The sequence below is a fragment of the Gavialis gangeticus genome, unplaced genomic scaffold, assembly GCF_001723915.1.
Source record: "Gavialis gangeticus isolate Ggan-Ray unplaced genomic scaffold, GavGan_comp1, whole genome shotgun sequence".
Taxonomy (NCBI): domain Eukaryota; kingdom Metazoa; phylum Chordata; order Crocodylia; family Gavialidae; genus Gavialis; species Gavialis gangeticus.
Window position 1 is genome coordinate 163,076,264 of NW_017729024.1, and position 5,562 is coordinate 163,081,825.

The following is a 5,562-nucleotide window of genomic DNA, read 5'->3' on the forward strand; positions in this document are numbered from 1 at the left end:
AAGCCCGGTCCTGCCCCGGCCCGCCCGCGGCGGCGGCCCGCACGTGCGCGCGTGTGCGTGTGTGTACACTCTGTGTGTGTGTGTGCAGGGGGTGTACACCATGTGTTTATGTGCGAGGGGTGTGTACATGTGTGTATACACTGTGCGTGCATGTGTGTCCAGGGGGGTGTACACTGTGTGTATACACTGTGTGTGCATGGGTGTACACGTGTGTGTGTGCACAGGGGGGGTGTACGCTATTCATGTGCAAGGGCCCTGTACACGTGTGTGTGTGCTAGGGGGGTGTATGCAGGGAGTGTGTACACTGCGTACATGTGTGAATGTGTGGGGGTGTATACACGCGTGGGTACATGTGTGCGCGCGTGCAGGGGGGTGTACTTGTGTGTGCATGGGGCAGCGTACACTGTGCGTGCGTGTGTGGTTTAGGGGGCGTGAGGTCAGTGGGTGGGTGCCTGTGCACGGGGCACAGACAGGCAGACCCAGGCAGGGTTGTTGTCTTTCCCTGGGACAGGAGCAGCAGGAGGGCGAGCCTTTGTTTGCCGTCCACGCAGGCCCTGGCGCAGCCGCCGGCCCCGGCCTTCTCTGCCTCAGCGCTGAGTCCGCAGAGCCGTGCCCGGCCGCGTGTCTGGATGCTTTAGTTCACTCAGTTCACGGCCTCCCTGAAAAGACTGCAAGGGAGGGCACTTTCAGTGGCAGAGCGGTGCCACGGAGGCCTGGGCCCTGCTGAACAGACAGCACCAGTTTATTTCACAGGAGACCGAGCCTGGTCTGTGGGCTCATGTTCCCCCCCTCCATTACTGCTTTACCGTGAAGCCTCTGGGGGCTGCTGTCCAGCTCCGACCTGAGCTGCAGCATTTCCCCAGCGTTCCTCACTTCTCTCTTAGCCCACCTGCACACATGATTTTCCCTATCGTTTGGACAGGGCCTAAGCCAAGTTTACCCAGAGAGGTGGTGGACTCTCCATCCTTGAAGGTTTTTAACACTGGGTGAGGAAAAGCCTTGGCTGGGATGAACTAGTTGGGGACAGTCCTGCTTTGAGCACGGGCTTGGACTAGATGACCTCCTGAGTTTCCTTCCAACCCTCATTTGGTGCGATCCTAAGAGAGATTAGGGCATTGTGCAAGACCAGGGGGGAGGGGCCATTTGGCTTGCCTTGTGGAGTTACATGCAGTTGTTGTTGTTCTGCATTACTATTATTCTGATTAGAAATTATGGACCAAATCCATTTCTAGTGAAACCCCATCTTCCTGCCCCCTTCATCAGGGAGACTTTTCACTATGCCATAAGCCTCTGCTGGGCTCTGTCCAAACCGCAGGAGAAGCTGATTCTGTAGATGGGAAATGATAAAAGTGGCTGAAGTTGGACAGCTGGGGAAACTTCATTCAGCCCAGACAGATTTCACCTAGTCTTTAATTCAGGGGTGGGCAAACTGTGGCCCGGGGGCCAGATGAGGCCTGCCAGGCCATTCTATCTGGCCTGCGGGGCCCCTAAAAAAGTTAGAAAATTAATATTAATCTGCCCCAGGCTGCCTGTCATGCGGCCCTCAATGGCTTGCCGAAACTCAGTAAGCGGCCCTCTGCCCAAAACAATTGCCCGCCCCTGCTTTAATTAGTAGGTGAAATCTTTTATGCAGGGTTTGAGTTGTAGTAACGGAGTGAATTTTGTAACTAAAACATGTTGAGCACTAAAAGCCATATTTGGCTCAGTGGCCACTTACTCTGTAGCTAGGTAGCCTGGTGCCCTGACAGAAAATGTTAACTAGAAGGATGGAGGAGGGGTTGGGGGCAATGTTTAGCTCTGCTCAGTAGCTTATTGTGCCCTACAGCCTCATTGCTAATGCTGGGTAAGAGCTGGGGAGGAATGGGATGAGTTGGTCAGAGCATTTTTACATTTGCACATATATGCTATTATGGCAAGACCTGTATCAGACGATGGAGATACAGAAGATCCACATTATTTATTTCTGAGCTAGCAGTGAGGTTGGTGCTGTCCAACTCCAGCAGCCACTACCACAAATAGTGTACACCCATGGGCCTGATCCCGATACCAGGTCTAGATGGTTGGAACTGCATCTGCAGAGAGGTCCAGTTCATCAGTGACCTGTACAGGCACAGAATCAGCTTTCTTGGATTGTGCTGGGCAAAAACAAAAAACAAAGCAAACAGCACACATTTCTCATCATCAGCTGAGCTTTTTCCACTTCTAGCCCCAACAGAACTTTTGTAGGAAACTGACACTCCAGATTTGTATCCAGGGAAATGTGCAGATCTCACCTGAAATATATTGTGGTAATCACAACCCGTGATATTGTGGTAATATAGTGGTAATCACAACCCGTGATTTCAGGATTCTGTTCCTTTTTTAATCATTTTGATGTTTTGAAATTAGGGTATGATGATTTGGATGAAGCCATAAGGTCACTGTGATGATCCTTTTACTCTTGCACAATTCTAGGATAAAACTCTGCCTGTCTGTGTGAGCCACTAATTTCCCTCCTTTATGATTATTGTGCCTGAAAAGTTAGTCAGTCAAGTGTGGAAGTGTTCAAGAAGGACATTTGTTTTTAGGCTAAATACCCAGAAGGAAATGTATACAGATTAACAGAAGAAACAGGGTGGAAGGAGCAGACACACCAAATAACAACAGATAAATTAGTCACTGAAATAAAGTAGCAGAGAAAATAACAGCCACTCCCATCTAATGGAAGAAATAAGCTAGAGTTTATTTCCATGACAAGAAGTGATAAGCCCTACTCTATGTCATCTGATCCTCTGATACTGAATGCCTTGAGATGTTGACTCTAAATCAGTGGCAATTTAAATGTGGCTATTTGTGCTGGCTCGGGTTTGAGGCCTTCTTGCCTTTTCTACATAATGTTCACATTAGGTAAAAATCCTTCTCTGCTGAACTTGATGGCAAACATTGCAGCAGCCTCGGGAAGATCAAGATCACAATTATTGTATTTCCATCTCAGGAACACTCTTGGTTCTTTCACAGTTCCAGCTGCCTTTCAAAATGCACCAGGAAGAAGACCGTCCGTATTGCCCTGGATTGGAGGTGTGGGGAAAGGAGGGAGTGGAGCTGAGCTGACCACATGGGGGGAGTCCAAGGGCAATTAGGTTCTTTTAAAAAGATGGAGGTTGAAACTGGAATATGTGCATAGCAGCAGGACCCTTACCCTGTCCAGAATTGGCAAACCACTCCATGTGGAGCCCTGGTAGGCTGGCAGGCATATGGGCTATTATGCCCACTCTGTAGCTCTGTGGAGATACTGTTTAGAACCCTGCTCTGACGCAGCCAGGACAGTGGACAGTCGTTGTCTCCTCGGGCACTTACTCACATGCGGGGAGCATGCTCCAACGCACTGGAAATCCAGCCCATCAGAGCAGACTCGATTAATTGAGTCTGCTGGAGCATGTGAACTTCATAGATTTCATGGACATTCGGGCTGGAGGGAACCTCGCGAGATCATCAGGTCCAGCCCCCTGCCCAAAGAGCAGAAACTCAGCTGGGGTCAGATGACCCCCAGCAAGATAAGCATCCAAACACTTCTTGAACGTGTCCATTGACACGCTCTGACAGCCTTGTACATTATGTGTATCAGTGGTACTCCATATCGCTGTGCTCAGGAAATGGCAGTGGTGCAATAAAACACATTCGATGTGCTTTAGTTTAAAGCACAACACTGCCATTTTCTCAGCACGGGAATGCACTGTGCTGCTGATACACATGACGTGGGGGGGTTTTAATTGGTATAGCTTCCTAATTAAAAGTGCCCAGAGCCATGGAAATGCATGGAAAAATGCCCCTTGTGCTTAGTTTCCCCTTCCCACCTCCATCTGAGGTCTGCTCATCACAGCATAGAAGTTCACTCTGTGCTGATAGGGCTGCATTTACCAATGTTCAGAAATAGCTTCTGGGACTTGAATGCAAGACAAGAAGCAGACCAAGGGATTGGCTAGCGTGGCCTAAGGATTATAACTAGAAAGATCTTTTATTTAACCCTCCTATGAAAATGAAATTCCACTAGGTGGATTATCTGTCTTGGATTTAGAGGGCTTGCTCTTGTTTCAGTGTCTGTCTGTCAGTCTAATTTTATACTGGCACCCGTGATTATGGTGTCTGAGTATGTTCACAATAAAGTTGATTGACAATAGAAAAGTTGTCAGACTGAATCCTATGTCACTTCACTTACCCGAAGGGCATGTCTGTAGCCACCTCACTGCAGTTTTTGGCACTTACACACACTTTGGGAGTCTACTTCCTCTGTGGCAAAATAAGATTCCCCTGTGTGTGCATCCTGAAAATGTAAGAGCAGGAAGAAGAGGGCTGCCCTCCCTTCCCTCTTCCCAATGGCTAGGGCACATAGTGAGGGAGGAGAGACCTGGGTGCTAGACCCCCTCACCTGAAAAGGGGTTGAAATCATATCTCTTGCTTTCTAGCAAAATGATCTAACCACCAGGCTAGGTTCAAGCAGTGCCCAGGCTCCTTTCCTGTGCTCCTCTTGAAGCTGGCCCACTGCATTTTGCATTTCATATTGATCAGCTAAAAAGGATGAACAGCACTGGGATAGCTTCTGTGGCTACAATTTAGTCATGTACAGAGAAGAGAAACTGGATTGAGTCCATGGAGTCTTTAACTCCTCCCATTTTTACAAAATATAAAAACCTCTCTTTGGGGCAGGGTCATTTCCTTAGTACATTTTAGCAGGTACCTACCATTGGTACCTCCAGTCTGACGTCCTTTTGAAGTAGTCATGCAGTAATCATTAGTGCTGCAGACATGTATGTTCCTTCCTCCCTTTTGTCCAGTAAACCCATTCTTCTTTGTTCTTACGTATGGCATCAAATATCAACTTCCACATCTATGAGCCACTGTCTGGTATTATCGCTCAATATGTGGACTCCAGTAACCCCATTGAACACACCAGTTATTTGCTTGCCATTTTCATTTCCAGAGGGATCTAATTTACAGCAGTCTGTCCTTTTGAATTTGATGACTCCTGTTAGCAGACAGCCTGGTTCTTTATGACTGGGAGTTGAAGTTGCAGAAGCTGGTAAACCTGACAGACTGCTTAGTAGCATATCAGAACAGGTGACGTGCCTGGTTGCTGACAGCATATCTGTTGTTATGGTCTGAAGCACATGGATTTATAGGGTTATATTTCAAAGGGATTGTGTGGGTGGGTGAAGAATGACAGCTTCTGTGTAAATAATGATGCCTTTTCTTGAACGTTTGCAGTAGGGCCAGGTGTATTAACACATGCATCTCTGCTCTACCTAGCTGTGCTGCATCTAGAAGCTCCAGCCACAGAGAAAGCAGTCATAGACTCAAGCAGCAGGGAAAAGAGGGGAATATTGGCTTATCTCACCCCCAAAACCATTTCCCAGCCCCCTTCACAAAATGACATGCAACTAGTGCACCATGAAAAAGTAGTGGGCAGAGAGAGGGAGGAAGCAGGGTGAAGGTGTAGAAGTGGCACGGTCTCCTCACACCAAGGACTGTGGGTGAGCATGTGGGCCGGTAGACGGTGCGTTCTGCGGTCCAGCGTCACCAAAGGGG